This window comes from Equus caballus, chromosome 18 (assembly GCF_041296265.1).
Source record: "Equus caballus isolate H_3958 breed thoroughbred chromosome 18, TB-T2T, whole genome shotgun sequence".
Classification (NCBI taxonomy): domain Eukaryota; kingdom Metazoa; phylum Chordata; class Mammalia; order Perissodactyla; family Equidae; genus Equus; species Equus caballus.
In genome coordinates, this window is record NC_091701.1 from 17,623,099 (window position 1) to 17,645,047 (window position 21,949).

The window sequence follows — 21,949 nt, forward strand, 5'->3', positions numbered from 1 at the left end:
CTGGTATAATTAAATGTAATAATAAAGCCAATTTTAGGGATAAATCAAGACTTTAATCATGTTACTGAGATAAATAGGTCCCAATTTGCAAACCAGTTAAGTGCCACTTAATTTCATTTTAAACGGATCCATTTGAAATTTGTTCAGGTAAAGTGCCTTATTTTTCTTAATCAAAGTTTCAAATTCTTCTCTTTTCTTACTAAGTTTTATTAGTCATCCTGTTTCTAAATATGAATAGGGATTGAATTTCAGAAGTTATGGTAATATGCACAAAAACACAAACAAAGGGCATGCAATCCCTTAAATTTCATTAAATTCAAGCACCTGTTAAACTTCTCAGAAGCATTGTCATGTCCCTACGAGTCTTAAGATATTTGAAAGAGATTTCCAGGTCTGTGGGTATAGATTCTAAAAGGCCAAGGGCTTAAAAATCAGAGTAACAAGTCTGCACCTTAGTAACTTCTCCCCTCCAGGAGGTTTTAGTACCAGTTTAAATAGGGATATTTATAGGATGCTATTGGTAGGCTCTAGGACTTTATAAAACACTACAGTCATATTCAATAATTATTGTAGGGAAAGCCTGTAAACATGGATATATTCAGTTGCTCAAGAGGCTCCTAAGGTATGAGGTGAGAGGAAAGACGGAGGCACAGATGCAAAAGCAACAAGTGTGGAGGTGTTAAAGCCGCTAACACATTTTCAACTTCTTTTCCTCTTTCCAGCAAAAATGTCAACTAAACACAAGATAGAAGGAGCGACAGGAGCTTAGAGCTGGTAATAATAGCTACCATTTATTAAGCATCCACCATGTAAAAGGCACTGTACATATTTTATCCAGAAGCTTTTTCACAAACTTGCAAGTTACACATCCCCATTTTAGAGAAGAGGAAAACAAGGCTCAGAGTGACAGCGTTACTTGCTCAAGGTTGCTCAGCAAGTGACAGAGAACAGGATTTGAATTCCTGTCTGGCTACCTTCCAAGTTGTTGTTTCTACTAAACCATGCTCTTATGTAATAAAGGACATTTTTTTTCATTTTGTCACCCAAATATTCTACTTAACTTGCCAAACCCCCTCTAGTGCTACTTCCAAGGCTGTAATCTTTGCAGTTCTGTTCCCCAATCCACCCCTACATGTTGCAGTGGATGTACAAAGGTGCACAGAGGAAACTGTGTTTTGACCTGGGGAAAAACAGACATAGCCAAAGCCTATAGAGTCTCACATGCTAAATATTTCATAGAAAGAGAAAAGAAAAAGAGAAGTGGACAGCTTCAGTGTCCTCAGAGCCGGCTCAGAGAGAGTTTCTCTTCTGCTTTGGAAAATGGTGTAATTCTTTGAGAATAGTCGAAAATCATCCTTGAAGTGATGCTTATTTCATTATACTATGAATGCAGGAGCATTACTCAGGGAGCTAATTTTCAATCTCAAATGGCTACTTTGAAACCAGAGGCAGGCTGAGGAACAGATTCCTAGGTGATTACAGAAAAGTGGCTCCATAATTGGGAATAACTCCATGCAAGAGCCCCTTTTCATACCATGTCAATTTTTAGGCAGAATTATATAGTAGAATACTAAAAATACATGGAGAGAGTGGAAAATGCTTTGATATACGAAATGTAGGTAAATAAAGAGAATTCAATGCAATTTTCTCTTCACTTGAATATCTTCTCTTTTTCTTCATTCAAGAACCACAAGCATTTTCCTTGCCTATTTCTGGTCAATGTGGAACTCACATTCATTCAATAAATACTTTTCAAGAAGCTACCATGATGCACAGGGGAGGTTTTGGTGCTGAGGATACATGGCTGTATAAAACCGTGTCCTGTAGGGGGCAGTTGAGGCCCTGGAGGTGACAGAGCTGAGCTTGAATGTCAGCTTTGCTCTTTCACTGGCTGTGTGAGTCCCGTAAGCAATCTTCCTCGGGTGTAAAATGGGGACAAGACACACCTTTATTTCAGAATTAATGTGAGTGTTAGAAATAAAACATCTTAAGACCCTGATACATAGTAGTAGGTGCTTAATAAATGGTACTATAAATAAATAATAGTAAGACAGCATTCTTATGGTAGAACAGTGGTTCTCAGTGTTCTCCAGACTGGCAGCATCAGCATCACCTGAGAGGTTGTTAGAAATGCCAATTCTTGAGCCCCACCCAGACTTACATTAGAAACACTGAAGCCCAACAAACGTTTTTAACGAGCTCACCAGGTGATTCTGATACATGCTAAAACTTGCGAACCACTAGTCTAGAAGCACTTGTAGTCTTGGCGGGAAGACAGACAGGTGATAAGTATAATTCCGTGTATTAAGGTAGAGATGAGGAAAGAGTTATTTACCATTAAAACACCCATCGCCTATGAGGCACAAATAGTGCATCATGTTTTCTAAACGTTTCATGCTTGTAGCTTTGTTTCTTCAATTAATTATAACAAAGGCCTACATTGGCCAGAGAGGTGATAGAAATGAAGGAATGGCCCATTTTAAGAAAAATCACATGGGCTTTCTCAGTCTTCCTTTTACTTTCAAAGTTTTGATGAGAGATGGGTACAGAAATAGTTCTTGACTATACGAACAACATCAGTGCAAGAGTGACAATGCGAGCCAGTAGGCATTCAGCCTCAGTACTGGGGAGCAATAGGGAGGGGTGAGGACTGCGGTTAGCTCAAGACCATGTGCCTAGTCTAAAGACGGGAACAGCTACTTAGATCTAGCTTATTGCTGCTGTGCAGAAATTTGGGTCCAGATCTTTCCATTTTAAAGGTGAGGCCATAAATCTAGAAGAATATTTGGTTATATTTAAAATCCTCTGATTTTTAATTATTTGCTCATCTTAAGAAAAAATAAAACAATAATAACAAAAGCCCCCCCATGCATGTCAAGCCACAGTCTTTGCATTGTTTGAACTTGTGAGCTAGAGATCATGTTTTAGTCTTCTTTTTCATCCTACCAGACTCCCTTCTCCCCCTTCCCCCACCGGCTTTCTCCCTAAAGGCTTAGCCCAGTGCTAAATCATCAGAAGATTCTCAGTGGAGACTTGATGATAGATTCAACTTTCTCTAGCATCAGCAGAGTCTCGACTGTTGGCTTGGGTTTCTTCAGGGGTCCTGCCAGCTAAGAATAAAGGCACCAAAGCAGCTTACTTCCCAATTAGAAGCATTCTGAACCAGCCCCAACATTGTCTTGCCAGATCTCAGGTATTTTTAAAATTTTGAAGTTACATAACATTTAAATTAAAAATATTAGAAGGGATTGAGGTCAAACAGTAATCGCTAATGATGTATCTGTCGAGTGGTAACAAAATAGTGCACGTGAGTTTTCAGCAACTGTATGTGAAGGTGCTTTGCAAACTAATCATGGTAATAACAGTTGGCATTTAATTGAATGCCTGTTCTGTGCAGACACCCTGCTAAGCACGTTGAATGGATTATCTGTTTTCACGCTCACATCAATTCTATGGTGTGGGTGTTGTCAGTATGTCCATTTTCAGGCAATTGAGGCTTGAGGAAGTTAAGGAACTTGTTTTAGGTCAGGAAGCAGTACATGGTGAAGTCTAGGTTTGGACCCAGGCAATCTGCCTCCAGAGCTCAAATCTTAACCTCTATCCTGAAAGAGAACTTTACAAATATCAGCTGATATTATCTTTATGGGGAACATCTGAAATAAGAATTACAGAACAACAATATTGATGATAACAAACCCAATAATGATGAGTGTTTGACAAGGATGGTGTGGGCTCCATAAAACATCCTCATTTCCTTCATATATTGTGCTTCATCAGAATTATGATAAAATTAATATACTACATTTGTCACCTATAGGTGGCAACAGCTGTACAGTTCACTTTTTGGTGGAGCTTTTTGTTGCACTTGGGAATAAAAGTAGGGCTAAACAGGGCAGGCCAGAATATATTTTCAAGTTTAAAATAAATGGCTTTGTATGTTCTCCAAATAGTTTCCTGTCTTTAGTGTAACTGTGGCATTACTAGTGATAATTCAAGCAAGAAGTAGATAGTGACATATTCTCCAGAAATCCCTGGAGAATTATACCCTAACTAATTCAATTCCTTGTCGTCAAACAGTTAATCAATCAACCAAACCAATCTACTATGTGACTGGCTTTGCGTGAATAACCGTGTGGTCTTGATTCTCAGAGCAAGTTTCATAGAAGAGGGGGCTCTTGGAATGATTTTGAAGGTGAATAGGATTGAGATATACAGTAAGTAAGAGGAGGGCATTCCAAGAAATTTCCATTTAATATGCCCCTATTGTATCTGTAGACCATTCTGTAGGCAACTTCAAGTCCAGCAGTTGCCCACAGAGTATTTCTCTTGCCCTATCAGATTTTGTTAGGGACAGAACCATTGTAAAGACAGAGACACAGACATATGCCTATCCCAACGGGTTGTAAGAACCTCAACCAGACGCAGGAAATTATCAGCCTGGTACCTAGGTTATAAATAATAAAAAAACTTTTATTTCCAAAGAGCTTTCTCGTCTATGATCTCACTGTGCTCTTACATCAGTCTGGAAGGTGAGGGAGGTTGTCAGCTGTGCTTTCCATGGGGTATTTATGGAGTCTGTGGCTCACAAAAATTCAAATTCAGGTGAAATTAGACCTAGAAACTTGGCTTTCTGATTTTCAACACAGAAAAGCATACTATTTTTTTCCACAGTCAACAGTAACCACGGAGTAGAGATTCTGCCTAGGCTAATGCGTATCCTGAACACTACGGAGGATAAAATAGAAGGTGATATGGGCCCTTGCCACAAGGAGAAGATAAGGAGAACATATAAGGTGATACAGAAAAATTTGAGTGATAAACTAGAAAAAAAATATGCATGATGAGGTCAACTTCAAAGAGACACTTGTTAAACATGTCCAGCCAGAAACTCCTGCCCAAGTAGAGGAGAAACAAGTAGCAAATTCATGAACTAGTGCAATGGATTAGTGTTCTACGATGAAGGCTACTCTTTTATTGTTTCAAAGAAGTTTCCATCCTTTGATTATATCTTGAAAATATTGGTTAGTATGTCTACTGTAAAATGTCAGAAAGAGATTCAAATCTATTTGTGAAATTCAAACGCAGTATCATTCCTCAGCTGGGCATAATACTTACAAAGAGGACTGAAGCTCTCAGCACAAATTAATGTAATTAGTAACTTTGTCAACATAGTTTCTTCTTTCTCTATTGCTATAGAGATTCACTGCCAAGCAGTTCAAGAAGAAATGTAGTAGGCAAATAATAGCTACATTAACAAAGTGTTTTTACTATGTGTCTGGTTCTGGGTTGAATGCATTGCATGAATTATCTCATTTAATCCTTACAGCCACCCTATGAGATGGCACCATATTCATCCCCATTATACAAATTGGAAAAGACAGAGTAGAGTGGTTTAGATATTAGGCACATATACCTTGGCTAATAAGTTAGTAGCCTGACCACAGAACTTGGGATCTTCATCACTATGCACTAGATTAGGTATCTGGAAACCAGGGATCAGTTCCTGGTAATGCGCTAACTAGCCATGTAACCCCTCTGAACCTTAGTTTCTTTAAAGTTTTTTAGAATCTTCCTGCTCTATAAAGCTCTGTGAGTCTAAAATATTCTTAATTGAGTGTCTTCTGGCATCTATTATTGGAATTTGAGGTGGCACAATAAATAACTCTTCCCCACCATAGTTCTGAATGAATTGAGGAATAAGATAAAAGAAAAAGGCTAATGGGAGGCTAAAATATCAGCTTTCTTACTGAGAAAGCTTATACTGGAGACTGAGGTTTCTATGTGCAAAGAAGTGGGTTTCCTAACGCTGGTCCTAGAAATAGACAGGCTTAGTAACTGGAAGCCCTGGCCTGGGCAGCACGCGTCTTCCCATAAAACCTACAGTATGAAGGAACAGAACTGAGTGTGCTTCTCACAGCCAGCTTGACTCCAGGGAGAAGGTGGAAAGAGCAGGAGGTGGGCCTAAGCATTCCCTCCGCCCCTCCTAATTTGCTAATTAAACAGCCAGTCCTCTCTCTCTCCTAAGGAGAAGTGAATGAGGGGTGCCCAGAGGTGCTGGCAGTGTTATCCCAGGGAGTCCCCTCCACCTGGAAAGAAACATCCTAAATTAGGGAGAAGTGTTATCACCATGTCCCCTATCACCGCCTAACATTCCTCACTACGTGCAATGATGCAGATTTTAACTAGACAGTCATATATGCATTAGGGCCAAGAAGAGGCAGGAAGCAAAAATTGAAAAAACCCCAAATTTATGAATGCTTTGCCACTTAGTTGTAATTAAGAAAAAAAAAAAGAAGATGAGGGAAAATTCAGAGACCACACTGAGTTAAGTTGGGCAGGGAAACCTCTCCATGGGTGAAGAAACAGGAGTGCAGTGATTTAACAGATGTGAAAGACAGGAATGCTTCCATCTGGAAGCAGATCAATCAGATAGAGGAAACAGCCTGGCTAATCCTGGGCTTTGGGTTAAAGTCGAAGGTGTGATTTCTCCCATCCCTTTTCTGATCAGCAAGTCTTGGGCACTGGAAAGATAGATTCAGGGCAGACTTATGTGTTATGCTCTTGTGGTAGGGATGGGGAGGGCGTATTTTAATCCAGGGTCTCTTAGTTGAAGATTTGTGCACATTGCAAAGTCTACATTAAGCGATATTTGCTGGGGGGCAGGCCAACCTCAAGGGAAAAGACACAGATGAAGTCATTTCTCTTTTCTCAGAGGCACTAGTTAATCTCTTCATTAATGCCACCTCTTCCTGTATTCCTGGCAGAACTCCTTTCTGACTGAGACATAGAAAATAGATGGCTTGGCCTTTGGTGAACACTAGAGACCCTCCGGACTTTTCTGGAGAGTTGTGGTGTTAACCCTGTTAACCCGGTCAAATTCCGACTTGGATAATTACTTCCTCCTGGTGCTCAGTTCCCTGTATCACCTCAACTGGTCACATTACTCTTCACTTGCCCTTCTGAAAAATTAATGTGACGTATTGGTAATAGAGAACCACTCTCTCCATCCAACCACACACCGGGAGATGCGATTCGGCACTTGGGGGCACTCTGTTTCCTTACTGGGGTCCTGAAGATTCTTAAGTACCTCCAGGGCAAACTGGTTTTATTAGGAGAAGGAGTAATTTTCAGCTGAGATGTGCGGTTATGACTATATTATTAACTATATTGCTGTCCTTTACTTTCATCATTGACTTTCAATGACCTCTTCTGGAACTCCTGAACCCACAGGGGAAAAAAATGAGCTTACTTTTTGGAAAAAAAAACAGAAAAAATCAAGCAGAGAGAAGGCTAGTAGGAAGTTTAGGGTTGCTAGAAAATAATGCACCTCGTAGAAAGGAAAGGGATTCTGCTTGGAGATAACGAAGGGCCACAAAGGACATTTAAAGACTAGATCAAAAGGACAGAAGGAAACAGAAGTCATTTTATCAAAGATACAGGAAATGTTCCTATATATGGAAAATGGGGGAAGATGTGGGGTCAAGTCCCTCTGTAGGAAGAGAAAAAAGAAACACAAAGAAAATCACAAACTTTGTTTATGGCAGAGAAAGGCATTTGGGAAGAGGAAAGGCATGTAATTATAAGTTTGGGTAAAATTGTTATATGAACGTGCAAAGGACATGTTTGGGATTTCTGCAAAGTCTAATGTTAGTGCCATCACTTGAAATGCCCATCTGAAAACTTGCATTTTTGGATTTTCGTTTTCAGGTGGAGGATGGATCCACACATCTAATTTAAAATGTACGTAGATCACATTAAGTAATGCATCAGATTTGATCAATATTGGTCAGTTTCTCCAAAAGTGAAATCTAACGTTTTATAGCAACTTAGAATTGGGAAAACAAGCCAGCTCATTGATATTAGCTTGTATAATTAGCATGACTAAATGGTACGAGCTCATCTGTGTTGTTAGATTCCTTTCTTTTCCTCCAGCACAATAATATTAACTAAAATTTTTATTCAGGAATGAGAATTGAGCAGGTTCTGGGCTGGGAGATTCTAAATCGGTTCATTTTAGTGTCAGGTTAATGATTCCAGCTGATGTGAGCGAGGGCATCAAGCTTTTCTGCCTTTAATTTATAGGTGCCATTATGGATAAAAATAGACACATATATATGCTACTTGCTTGACTTAAAAGATTGACAAGACTTTTTTCCTTTCCATCATTCATGCCTTAAACATGATACCTATCTGTCCAGCAAGCTGGGCCATGTCTGGCTTAGATGTCACTGTGTTTGTAGCATAAAGAGCCCATGAAATTTGTCAGAGGAAAACATAGCACGAAGGAACCATCTGTGTATTCTAGCATGATATAACTATGTTTTCACTTCGGAGTGATAGATTTTTGACTGACTTTACAAGAAAAAAATGCACTTTTTAGGGGGATCAGATGACTGTAAAAAAGATTACCCTATTTTTTTTCATGAAGGTTCTCCTTCCAGAGGAACAGCTCCAATATCATCATAATGGTGGACATCATAAAAGTGTACACGAACACGCTCAGTTTTTATTGTGAAGTGTGCTGTCAGTGCCAAAGCCAGGGAGAAACATTCTGTGTTACTCAATAACCTATAAATAATTAGGCAACCTGCAATTACTTCTAACAGAATTTGGTAGACCACTTAGGAGCCACAGTGCACCATGGCACCCAATCTATTAGGCACTTTACAATAGCCATGGAATCAAATGGGACTGCAAGCTAAGGTTCATCCAAGAACACACTGACATTTGTGGATGTGAAGAATGTTCACTCTACTCATGTTTAGGCTATTCATCTCCTAATGCAATTCATGTTTCAGCGGTAGGACTGGTCAGCCTTTGCTTCGGATAAAGTCATTTTCCAAGGATATTTGACATATTGAATCCAAAAGCCAGGGCAACTCAGAATTGGCACCAATTTATTGATCCCTGTTCTAAAGAGAAGATCCCTTGGTGGGAATTGTTCCAAAGATTTAGAGACACTAAGCTTTACATTCTGCACTGCATTCTAGTTTACAGTGGCAATAGTAAGATACTCTTATTCCTCCTTACCCAGTAAGCACCCGGGGTCCTAGAATGGAAGGATGGGCTAGTTGGGAGAATGTCAGTGGGAATCACTTTCATTCTGGATTCCATTCCTTGCTCTGCCACAATATGACAGCAACAATCATTACTTCAACTCTGTAGCCGGATTTTAATGAATATTTAAATAGAGATTATTCTGCTTCTGCCACATCACTTATTTATTCAACAGATATTTATTGAGCACCTATTATGTACTAGATAGTATTCTAGACACTGGAGATACAGTGGTATATGAGACAAAGCTTCTCCTCACATGCAATGTGCATATTAAGGATTCTTTAATATGTCAATATAGATCAAAGCTTCAGATATATTAGGAGATGAATCCCTGAGAACCGAATTAGAATAGTCTATCCAGCCTGATGCTTGGCCTGACAACAACATCTTGAACACAAATATCCTGTCAAACTCAAAGTTGTTGATATGCCAATCCTATTTTCAAAATAACTCTCTAAACGTGCATAGCTTCTTTTGATCTTCTCCATCTTTAGTCTGTAACATCATTATGGCAAATGTTTTTCATAGGTTAACTAATTACTGTTTACATTCACCTTTCTTAACCTTTTGGGGCCTACTTATCTCTTAAATTCAACATGCTTAAATTGGAATTTCTTCTCTTTTCTCTAATTCCATATTGTTGTCAACAGTAAACAAGTTTTATAACTTGATCCTTTCTTTAGAAATTAAGAGCTACTGCTTCTATATCTATAATGGTTTATCCACAAGGATCTCTCTCTCTATGAATTCCTGGCCTAAATGGCCAAATTATCCATTTGACCCTGAACTTATATCCAATCTATCTTATAGGCACTTTTCGGATCAATGTCCCACTTCTCAATTAGATTACACACTTCTTGAGACCATGGACTAGATTTTATTCTACTTTCCTTCTCAGTTCTGACACTATGTCTTCTATCTTCTGGAGTTGATATTCATTGTGTATCAATAAATGTAGTCACTATTAGATCTATCTTCACTACATCATTTCCTCTGGAGCTCATGGACTTGACTGACTTTTTTATAATGTCTGCTTTTCCATGATGAAGAGACACATAAAATAAGACCATTTCAGTCTTTCGCCTAACTTGCAGTAGCATAGCTCAACCCCTAGACATGCTAGCAGTAGCATGGTCTCTCTGATTCCAGGTTAGCATCAAGAACAAGGGCGACTCTTAGATTAACAGATGTCTACTGTTTACTTCTGCAAAGCCATTTCCTCTTTCTGTCAAGAGCAGGGACATGTGCATTCATATCCTACGGCCATCCTGTTCGGACAGCTCTGCTCTGAGTCATCTGGGACTTTCTTCTGCACCTCCAGGTGGGCTTGGCCAGGCTTGAGAGAGGGAGAAGCTGCCATCGCTTCCTGGAAATCCAGGATCAATAACCAAGACAAGAAGCTTCTCAGGGAGCGAAATGTTATTGAAAAGAGCAGACCCATGATAGATTGTATAGATATAGGCTCTACCCTTTTCTGAAATGCTTCCTTCAGCCAGCAAGTGCTGCCTTGCCTGGTCTGAGCCAACCCCGAGCAATTTGCTCAAATTCATATTCTTATCTTCTTAAGAGGGAAACCTGGTGATGTGAGTGAGAGTATAAACAGGACAATGATGATGTTCTTAGGGGCAGCAACAAGATGCACTGTTCAGGTGATAAATTCACAAATGTCACTGAGTGTATCAAATCAAGAAATTAAACTGTAGGGAGATTAAATTATAGCTGCTTTAGTACAAAATTCTAGTACCAGGCAGCACGCAGATGCTTTTAATTCTCTCTGCCACATGCAATACATTCAGTTGGCAAACCGATTCTCGCATTATAAAAGCTATTCTCTCCATGAGGCACCGAGGTTGGCTTAATGCCACTTTCTGAGGTTTAAGTCAGCCATCCACTACAATAGAAATAAACTTTATTTTTGTCTCACATGCACAGAACAATTTAATTTTTAAATTAATGTAAAAGCAAAAGGCGTCTTGCTCCGAGTGAAGTATGTCTGCCCCACACGACTGTGTAAACACAACTCGATTGCTATGAGAATTAAATATGGATCAACAAAATCAATAGTTAATTGTGTAACTCGGGGTCTTTCATTTCAGATCTAATCTATAAAGAAGGTCCAGGGGATGCTTGCTTTTGATTTTCTTAAAATATTATTTAAAACCTTTCTGTCAGGCAAAAGAGTTCAGAGGGTCTTTACATTATTTCCATAAGTTATCTGGCTTGTGAGTAGTCAAGGTCATATTGATCGCTCAGCCTCTCCAGTTTTCATTTTAAAATTCAGTATCTTTATCAGTCAAGCTGCGTCATTCTGGGTATCTGGCTTGCACAAATGCCAAACAAACTTTAGTGTAAAAATAACCCAACATAATAGATGTCTTAGTACCAAGCATGGATGCATTAGTTGTATTAGAAACTACCTTTTGGTCTATTTCATGATACTATTCATAGCAGCTAAGCAGCCCCACCACCACTGCCCCATCAGGAAAATATATTGTGCTGTGAAGACGCACAGTTTTGTGTGACATGGCAAGAATGTAGGGTCAGGTTGAGCCTGTAGGAACGAATATGCTATTGGTTCCAACATTCCAAAAAGGATCAGAGGGAGGGGCGCTGCTTGGATAGAACCTCAAAAAATTCTTCCAATCTCATTAGCCAAATGGATGAGAAGGGAAGGAGGGCAGGCAGGCCTCCCTTGCAAAGGGAGTCGTACAATAACATCCAGAAGACCACGGGGTAACCGATGGACTGCCTTGACCCTCGTTTTATTACAGCGGAGCTAAAAATGTAATGTTTGAACTTCTTTTCCCTTTAAAGTGTAACCTTTCATATAATAAGTTAAGCCTTGCTCTCTCTTACATTTTGTTAGAAGCCTTCATCCATTTTGGGGACTGAAGGCAAAATAATTCTTGAAATAATGAATCATTTTTCTTTCACCAGCTTGTCCAGAAATCCCATGATTATTTTGCTATTGCAGACAATGACCTTCTCAAAGGAGGCCTATCAAACGCTCAAGATAAATAATGAGAGGGTCTCTTTCTCCAGCCTCCAGGAAAAAATTGCACATAACGAAAATGTTTGTGAAAGTGTCAATATGATCACCCCAGGATGAGCAACAACATGCTCCAAGTGAAACAGGCCAGCGTGTGTGCTTGTGTGTGACCAGTGGCCCCATTCAACAGGGCTCCCGGGGCGGTGACCTTGGAGGGACCTTGGGGGGCTCACCTAAGCCGTTTACCCAGTAACGCTGGAAACAACTGTTTTGCTGATGACAGGCAAAGCAAGTTTTAAACCTCTTGACTGGTGAGCAAGTTAACTAAAGGAAAGGAAGCTCTGGTTAATTGCCACTTTCCAATATGGTTGGAAACATGGTTTTGATTTACTAGGTCCACGAGCTGAAATTAATCATCATGAATTCCCAGCTTCCTCCCACATCTCCACCTTCCCACCAGGCAGCAGATACTCAGGGGATGAAAGGAGCCATTCTCTTCCTTTTCTCCCCGTGGAAGCAAGGTCTTACAAACTAGGTAGAGAGTTCCAGTTGAAATAGCAACTTTCCCATGATTCAAGCACTTTGGGGATGCACAGGATCCAGCTTCTTAGGGCAAGAGGCAGCTGTTATCCTTTCATGGCTCTTATACTTAAGTCTCTGTGGACAACTGAAAACACAGACCTTAGTTTCACAAAATCCTTCCCACGTACATCCTTTCAGACTCCTTCTTATCTTTGTTGAAACTCCTCCCCTTCCCCTTAGACGGCTGATGGATGGCCTGGTTCTAGACGTGGGGAAGAAAATTTGTGGCTGATGGAGCCCACAGGCAGGCACTGGGGCGGGTCCTGACATAAGCACAAATGTGTGGATGGCATGAGTGGGTAGTGAGACTGTAGCAAACTGGGGTGTACCCGCCCCATTTAGAGGAGCAGCTACTGCTAGTTAACAAATTCTATGTAGCACTTGCTATTGCCCTAAAGATTGGACAGAAGAACTCTATCAGGCAGGTACCGTTAGTTATGCCACTTAACACATGAAAAAAGAGGGGCACATGGAGCTAAGTTTCTTACCCAAGGCCCCACAGCTGTGAGGGACCAGGCAGAGCCAGGATTCCCATCCAGGAGTCCAGCTCCGAGTTCCCACTCTCAGTCACTACTCTTCCCGCCCAAGCACCAGCTGAGTCTTAGCCCATGAGAAGGTGGGCTCAGTGCTGCCAGACTTCTGACTTTTCAAGAGAAATAGAAATCTGGAATTCATACACAAAATCTTCCAATGTTTATTTAAAACAAATGTGTGGGTCAAACAAAACCTGTTTGTAACGAATTTGTGACTCTTCTGTATTACAGCCTATCAAAATCTAGTGATAACCAAGCGTGCTGTCTGAAGATACTGGGAGAATGATGATAGTTAGACATGCTACCTGCCCTGGGGCAAGTGCATTTCAAATCGACTTTAAATACCCTCGTAATACTTCTAAATTCCTTGCCTCTTCCCTTCCAAAAGAAAACACACACACACACACACACACACACACACACACACAAACAAAAATCACCTCAAAAGCCACTCTTCCAGCATTAGGAATAGCAGGTGACAGAACTTTCTGACATCTGTAAACTCAGAGCTGACACACAGGCCACTGCTTGGTCTGTCACCATATAAACAAAGTAGGTAAATAAATGGAAGATGCTTTTACTCCTAATCTTATATGGGTTTTTTACTCTTTGCTTGGCTCGAATGGGCGGGAAGGCCATGTCTATTGCCCTTTAATCCATCATCAGCAAACTGTACACTTCAGGATATTTTTCCAGAAGAGGGGAGTGCAAGTTACTAAAGTTGGTTTTAAATGAGGCCTTTCCTCAATAAGAGTTTCTGAACTTATTCACACATAGGATAAGGAATAATCAAAACACAGTTTCACTATGAAGATATGACAGGTTTTATTAAACCTGTCACTGCCAAACACACCATTTCCTTCTAGAGTTTTTTTGGGTTTTTTTCTGAGGAAGATTTGTCCTGAGCTAACATCTGTGCCAATCCTCCTCCACCTTACAAGTGGGTTTCCACCCCAGCATGGCTGACAAGTAGTGTAGGTCTGCTCCTGGGATCTGAACCCGTGAACCTGTGAACCCGTGAACCCACGCCACTGAAGTGGAGCCAGCCAAAGTTAACCACTACACCACGGGGCCGGCCCCTAGAGTATTTTTTTCTTTCTGCTTTTTCACCCCAAATCCCTCCATAGTTGGATATTTTAGTTATGGGTCCTTCTAGTTGTGGCATGTGGGACACCACCTCAACGTGGCCTGACGAGCGGTGCCATGTCCGTGCCCAGGATCCGAACCAGTGAAACCCTGGGCCGCTGAAGCGGAGCGTGTGAACTCAACCATTGGGACGTGGGGCTGGCCCCCGCCCCCCTAGGATTTTTAAAGCATTGGATTTAGGTTGATATCTAGGAATATGGCAGGTTCAGTTTAGCAATTTGTTCCATGTCAAAATGAAAAGCCAGTGATGAAATGGAAAGACATTTCAAAGATACAGGGTCCTCTATGGAAAAGGAAGGAGAATGGGGAGGAGAGAAAGAAAGTTCTTTAATCCCAGGTAAGCTCAGGAATCAGTGGGCTCACTAGGCAGGATGCAGCGGCAATGTGGGGGCGAGGGGGAAAAAGCAATCTCAGAAGTCATCAGGGTACAAATGATCCAGGGCTTTACAGATAAAATTGAAACTGCTCAGCAATACCTGGAAAACAAGTCAGTAAGCATGCAGATAGGTATCACGCATATTATTTAGCCAGCCAGCTGGGGATGGCGACAGGCTGAATTTTAAGCCCAGAAAGGCAGTTAGTGTCTCCGTGTTCTGGCTCACGTTTCTTCCTCTTTCTAGAATGTTCTCCCTACCTTTCAGGCTGCACAATACCCACTCATCTCTTGAGACTTGCGTGGAGGAAAATCTCCTATGAATATTTTTCTGACCATGAGCCTTGACCACTGCCCGTCTTGTTCTCCCTTCTTCCCTGTGCAGACCGTTACAGCATCTGTGAGCCTGTGTTATGGATGCTGGTTGCCATGGCTCAGTCTCCCACATTGGTACCATGACCCGATTGATCTTTGCATCCCTTGTGCCTAGAAAATGACTGACAGACAGGTGGGCCATAAATGTTAGTGGAATAAAGGGAGGATGCTAATTATCTTTCTTATTTACCGGCCATCTTTTCTTTTTCTATAACTTTTCCTTATCTTTCTTCTCTCTAACACCCTTTATCATCTTTGAGAGAGATTGAGTTCCAAGGACAAGATGCTGTACTGTCTGGTGGGGAACATTAGTTTATTTCCTGAGGGGTAGCTAAGGGTCTAATTACCCAGAAGACATTTAAGTTTCTTTTATTTAAAAAAGAGAGATAATAACTTCCTCGGTAACTAAACAGGAAAACAGGTTTTGATTTTCAAAAAAATCTGATTAACATATGACTTTCAAGGAGCATTTCTATTGCCATAAACCAAGATCCTTGAAATAATCAGCAGCACTAAAGACTGCAAGGTTATAGATTAAATCATATGAAATACATGGGGATCATATTATATATTACAAATGGGGAAGACCGAATATATCCATGAGGCTTTTTAAACATCCAAGTAGCTTTATGTGAAGGGAAAAACAATTCCTCATTGTGCACAAAATAAAACGGGGAATTGCCTTAGAATGAAGGTTTGAGAATACTGGGATGAATTTAAAGAATCCTGGATATCCCTAAAGAATATAAGAGATTTTTGAGAGGCCTGGAGTGACTGCATCCTTTGGATGCAGGACAAGGTGAAACCTCAGGAGATGTGTGGCTTGGGCTGCATCCTTAGGTGCTCAGAGGAGAAACACAAAGGGGCAGAAGCAGACCAATGTAAGAGGTAGCAGGTTTTCACATCCCAGGACTGGCACCAGCTACGGCAGTAAGTGTGGAAGGGGGGAAGAATAATTATCTTTTCTTCAACTCCGTGAAAACCCAGAGTTTCAGTCAGTTAAATGTAAGTGGGCTGGTGTTTCTCTTTGCTGGATTCAGTGCATATGTTTTCTCTGTCATGTCTATCTACAGTTCTCTTAAATGACAGGAAAAAATACTTTTCCTTAAGTTAGTGTTAAAGTTACTGGCAACTGTCCCTGAAGGATGCCTGTGAGGTGATAGGAAAAGGACAACTTAGAATCATGAAACTAACCCAAAGGCTGCTCCTCACTGGAAAATGACTAGGAAAAAGATGTGTAAGTCGAGACCTGCTAAGCATGGACACCCACACACAGACACACACACAAACATACACACACCCTTCTCCTGATGCTTCAGGAGATGGCTAGAGAAATGTCATTTTAAGCAATTTTTTAAAAAAAGAATCACTCCTCACAAAAATATTTAAGTGCATTTTGGTCTTCTGGTCAGGGCCAATAAAGAGCTCTTGCTGAGGGCCAGTGGGAAGAGAACCGTGGTGAAGGATGTTACACTTTATGTGGTCTGAATGTGATTACTGATGAGTGCCGGGAGACTCAGTCACTCGGGAAGAGCAATCAGGGTTTCTCTCCTGTAACTCTGAACGACTACCAAACACACTGGCTCCCATCCCATACGATGATGGGATATTAACTGAAAATCTAATTAATCTGTGAACGAATTATGGCCTAAGAAATATACTGTTTTATAATCAATTTTAAGTGAGTCCCTAACAGAAGATAAGATGAAAAAAAAAAGCTGTAAAATTATAAGAGGTTGGTACATTCTGTTCACTATGACTGATGATTTTAAGGGGGATAATTTTATAATCCATCAAGTTTTTGTCATTTCAAAGATCATGCCTCCCAATGTATGCTGTAAATTAATTTTAAAATTTACATATTTATTAAAAATCGTATTGAAAACAGCAGGAAGTGAACCCTATTTGAATAATAAAATAACTTGTTATTCCGCTGGAGATAAAAAATAAAAAAAAAATTAAAAGATTTTTATTTTGAGGTAATAATCACATAAATTGCTATCTGAATTAGTTAAACCGAGACTTTATATGCACCAGAGGCATCCACGGAATACTAAAGATAATCTCCCCAACTCTCAATTGAGGGAGTTGAAACTGGTCTCAGAACATGCAGAAGCCCCGGGGAGACACACAGGGAGGTGAGGAGCATGGCACTCAGCCTGCTGGGTGCACCTGTTTGCATTAGGGCTACAGTCACCCCAAGGGGAGGTGCAGTCAGGAAAACCCATGGCCTGGCTCTTGAGTGGACAAGCACTTGACTTCATTTAAAAAACCTCTTTCCAAAGAGCTCCTTGACTTTACGGCACAAGGCCCATTTGGCTAAATTTCCCATCCAAAATGGAAGCCTTGCCTGAGGTACAGGACATCCCAGATGTCTGCATTAGCTTTGGCTGCTGAGGGGCTGGTCACTTGCAGGGGTTGACTCCAGGGCACAGAGGGAAAGAACTGGAAGGGCATGGGGTTGCAATTAGAGGGCAATGCTACACTACATCCGAGTGAACACGCCATTCCCTCTAGATTAACCTCAGAGTAGACCAACTCAAAGATTGTGCCCCAAGATATGAACTGCCTGCATGCATCTGCAGAAAGATGAGAGGCCCAAGGGAACTGAGCTGGTGTGAGTCAGGGCAATGGATAAGCCACTGGGCTGAACTGACACGAGGAGACATTCTCTTCAAATTCCTGGGAGGAGGGGCAATGAGACTATCTGTTTCCCATGAACTTCAGTGTAATCAGGGCTGTTCTTTCCACAGGGGATTCATGATAGGCTGTTACCATTATCTCTAAGAAAACAGATCCATTTACGAAGCACTGTAGGTGAGGGGCTTGGCTCACACTGCTTGCTATGCAGAGTTCATCGCTTCGGTGCAGACATGGCTAATACCTGGCACTCACGTGGCAACTGCCTCCTCCCATGCCCACAGGAGGCACTGCCTACCAATCTCTGTAATACATCTCCCACCACCTCCTGAACCTGGATCCAGCCTCAGAATCCTTCTTAATACAATATTTCAGGCAATCTCTGCTCATTGAATGTCCTTAGCATTTGAGATGAAGGCTATTTGTGTGTATATATATGTATATATGTGTATATATATATATGTATTATTTATATGTATATATATGTATGTTTATATATATGTATATATATATATACACACACACATACATATACCAAGTGAATGCTAAGTGTATATGTATTTGCATATCAGAGAACCTATATGTTAATATATGTTAATGGGGTAAGTATATCTCTGAGTTCATGTGGCTAATATGAGATATGTGTGTCCATGTCTTAGTATATGAAAACTTGAAGTTATCTTTGACTCCTCTCTTTCTCTCATGTGCACATCCACCAGTGTTCTGGTAAATTGCCTGTTTGCTCTCAGATGCAGTCCTCTCCTTTCCCCTGCTTTGCTCTGCGTCATGGAGAATTACATTTCCCAGACTTCCTCTTTCTCTGGCTTCTGGGGAGGTTCAGCCAATGGAAGGCAATGGCAGAAGCATGCATGGCAGAGGAGGCGAGACAACAAGGCATTTCTCCCCTTTTCTGTGACCTGTGGTGTTCCTGGCAGCAGCTGCTTCTCTTCCATTGCTCTATCTCCTGCCAGATAGCTCCTCCCACTCCTGGTTCTAGTTCCCTTTGGATAGCCCAGTTTCTGGGCTTTAATGTCATCTTACGCTATTGTCCCTCCATCCCTAGGGAATGAGTGTGACTTCCTGCTTTGGCTAATCTCTGGATTGCCTGACTGTCCCCTCAGCTATTCCATTATCTGGGTAATTGATTCCCTGTATTAAATTCCTTCTACAGAAAGACCTAGAATGGTTCTCATTCCATGCTAGACCCTGACCAATACAATCATCAAATTCTGTTTGCTGTACTTTTAAAACATACCTAAATCCAGTCATTCTCCACCATTTGTTTTCTGCTACCATGTTAGGCCAGGCTACCACCATCTCTGGCCTAGATGACCGCAATGGTTGCCCAAGTTGTCTTGGCACTTCCACTCTCACCTCTCGACAGCCTACTCTCCATACAGCAGCCACAACATTCCTTAAAAACTGTAAATCAGATCACATCACTCCCCTGTTTAAAATGCTCCAATGGTTTCCCTCTGCTGAGAATGAAACCTAAAGTTATTGCCACAGCCTACAGGGTCCTATGTGATTGGCTCCTAGATTCTTCTCCACCTCAATTTCTTCCTCTGTATCTCTCTGTTCCAGCCATTATAGTCTGGGGACACAGCAAACATGCTCCGACTTCAGAGGCTTCGCACTTGCTGTACTCTCTGCTGACATGCTCCTCCTTCAAAGAGCCACATTTCAATGTTTCACTTCATCCAAACCTCTTCAAATGTTCCCTCTTCAGAGAGACTGTATGCGATCACTCTCTCTGAAGTAGTACCCTCATTATTTCCTATCCACTCATCCTGCTTGATTTTTTAATAACATATATCACTACTTGACATTATATTACATTGTGTTAGTTTCTCTGTCTTCTCGAATAAAACATAAAATTCATAAAGGCAGGGACTTTGTCTTTTTTTTAAGTTTGCTTCATCTGCAATGCCTAGAATGTTGCCTATTAAGTAGTATGAACTCTATACATATTCTTGAGTCAATGAATAAGTGATGAACCTATATCATACTGTGAAAAACAAGTGGCACAAAGAAATAATTAGTTGTATCATTAGAATAAGAACAAACACTTTTATAAATACTTTTCTAATTAAATCAAGATACAATAGTCAAAAAGGAAACCCTCTGCAAACCAGTGTATTGCTTGGTTTTCTGCTACAAGCTAAGCTAATGGGTGGACTGTGATCAGGGAGAAAGTCTCCATGATTTTATTCTCCCCCATTTTCACAGCCCTGCCATCCCTCCTTCTCAGGAACTGTTCCTCCATACCTATGTTTAGTGTGCTTGCAAGTGATGTGGAAATATTTTGAAATTCACGTGTCAAAGGAAACCAGAGAGTTGTGAATAAAGTCCCTTGATTTGTTTGTTTTAATTATATAAGGTAGAAAAACATGCCTGAGTTGTCTAGGGTTATTGGCTTACAGGTAGGAAAGACTACTTATTTAAGGGATATGATACTGATAAATCCTAAGAACTCAGTAGGTCAAGGCTGATTTCTTCCAACTGAAGTCAAAAGTCTAACTACTCCCTTTACTCTATCAGCTTCAATTTTTTGGCTTTGAGTGATCTTGCGGGTCCAATTGTGTCCCCTAAAGACATATGTTGATCTCCTGGCCCTTAATTCTGGTATATGTGACTACATTTGGAAATAAAGTCTTTGCAGATATAATTAAGATGTAAGTTAAGATGGGTCATACTGGAATAGGGTGGGTACTCAATATAATATGACTGGCATCCTTATAAGAGGAGAAGAGGGACAGAGACAGACGTGCACAGAGGGCAGGAGATGTGAAGGCAGATACGCAAAGAGAGGAGAATGCCATGTGGAGACATAGACACACGCGGAGAGAAGGCAACTGTGTGATGACAGAGACAGAGATTAGTGTTGTATAGCTGCAAGCCAAGGAACGCCAAGGATTGACGGCAGCCACCAGATGCTAGGAGAGCACGCATGGCCCTGCTGACACCCTGGATTCAGACTTCTGGCCTCCAGAACTGCGCGAGAATACATTTCTGTTGTTTTAAGACCCCAGTTTATGTTACTTAATTACATTACAGCAACCCTAGGACACAAATACAGAAACTCTCTACAATACCTAACATCAAGGGGAGCCATTTTAAGGCACTAAAGTTCCAGGTTTTACAAATATATGCTTATGAGATTTTTTAACTGATAGGAAGAAGGAAGGGAAGCTTTTTTGGCCTTTTTTTTTTTTTACTGGACTTAAAAATGGGATGCTGAAGATAAAAACTTTCATTTAACTCTGTGCTATGTGAAATTATGAAACTATTAAATTAATTCTATAAAATATTAAAAATATTTCATTTGAAAAGGAAAGATAATCAGAAAGGAAATGAAGTTATATTTAGAATATTAGGAAGCAACATTTCTTAGGACATTTCTTTTGATGTGCACGTTAGCATGCTGGCTGTGCTAATGTGTTAGTTACACTTCTCCCTTGTTGGTTCACTCCATGAGTGGTGGAAAATTGTAATCAACATTTCCTTATAAATTTGTACTTGACCCAGAACTCGTTTAAAGTTTTAGTCCCAAGGTTTTCCTTTCTTTAAAAATAAACTCAAATTCAATCCCTCTTAAAATTTGAAAGTGTTGGATTTAGGCCCAGGATTCTATTCCCGGCTAGAATTTCTCCACACAATATGCTAGGAGAATACACCTGGTGGGCCGTGACTATAAATGGCTTAACTTCCTTCATTCACTTAGGAAGGATAACCGAGTAAGTGAGTTACGGACTATGTTGAATTCATGCCAACTGGGGGGCCATCTGGCATAATGAACAGAGTATGACCAACTCCTTATCTGAAAGCTTTTGCTAAAATCAAGTAAAATATGAATTAGCTCTTTATAGAGTCCTTGTTGTGTCACAAAAGTTAGATTGGTCCAAAAATTTGGGTCAAGGTTGAGCTCAGGGGCCATCCTCCAGTCTCCAGGATGGTCCTCAATAAAGTTGTGGACTCATGTGGGTCATGTCTATGCTTTTGACAAAAGAAGAAGTCCTTCTCCAAATTGAGAAAGCCATTTGCTATTTTCTTGGTAGAGAGCAAAAAGCTCCAGAATGAACAGCAGCATCTCTGTCCTGCAGGGTCTGTGGAGAGTGACACCTGGTTCAGTGATGGGTAGGATGGAAATGTCAGAGCCTACTGTGTCTTTATGGGAGGAGTGACCTTTTGATCCTGGAGCTTCCTTTTATTCTTTGCTTGATTCCTGGCCATGACTCCAACTTGTGCTCC

The 21,949-nt window shown here is 40.7% G+C and overlaps 1 protein-coding gene across 20 annotated transcripts in view; it reads right to left on the minus strand.

Moving 5' to 3' along the window:
- The window catches only part of NCKAP5 (NCK associated protein 5), a 918,003-nt gene that overhangs the window by 1,644 nt on the left and 894,410 nt on the right, over window positions 1-21,949 (minus strand). The gene's annotated exons all lie outside the window — the stretch shown is intronic.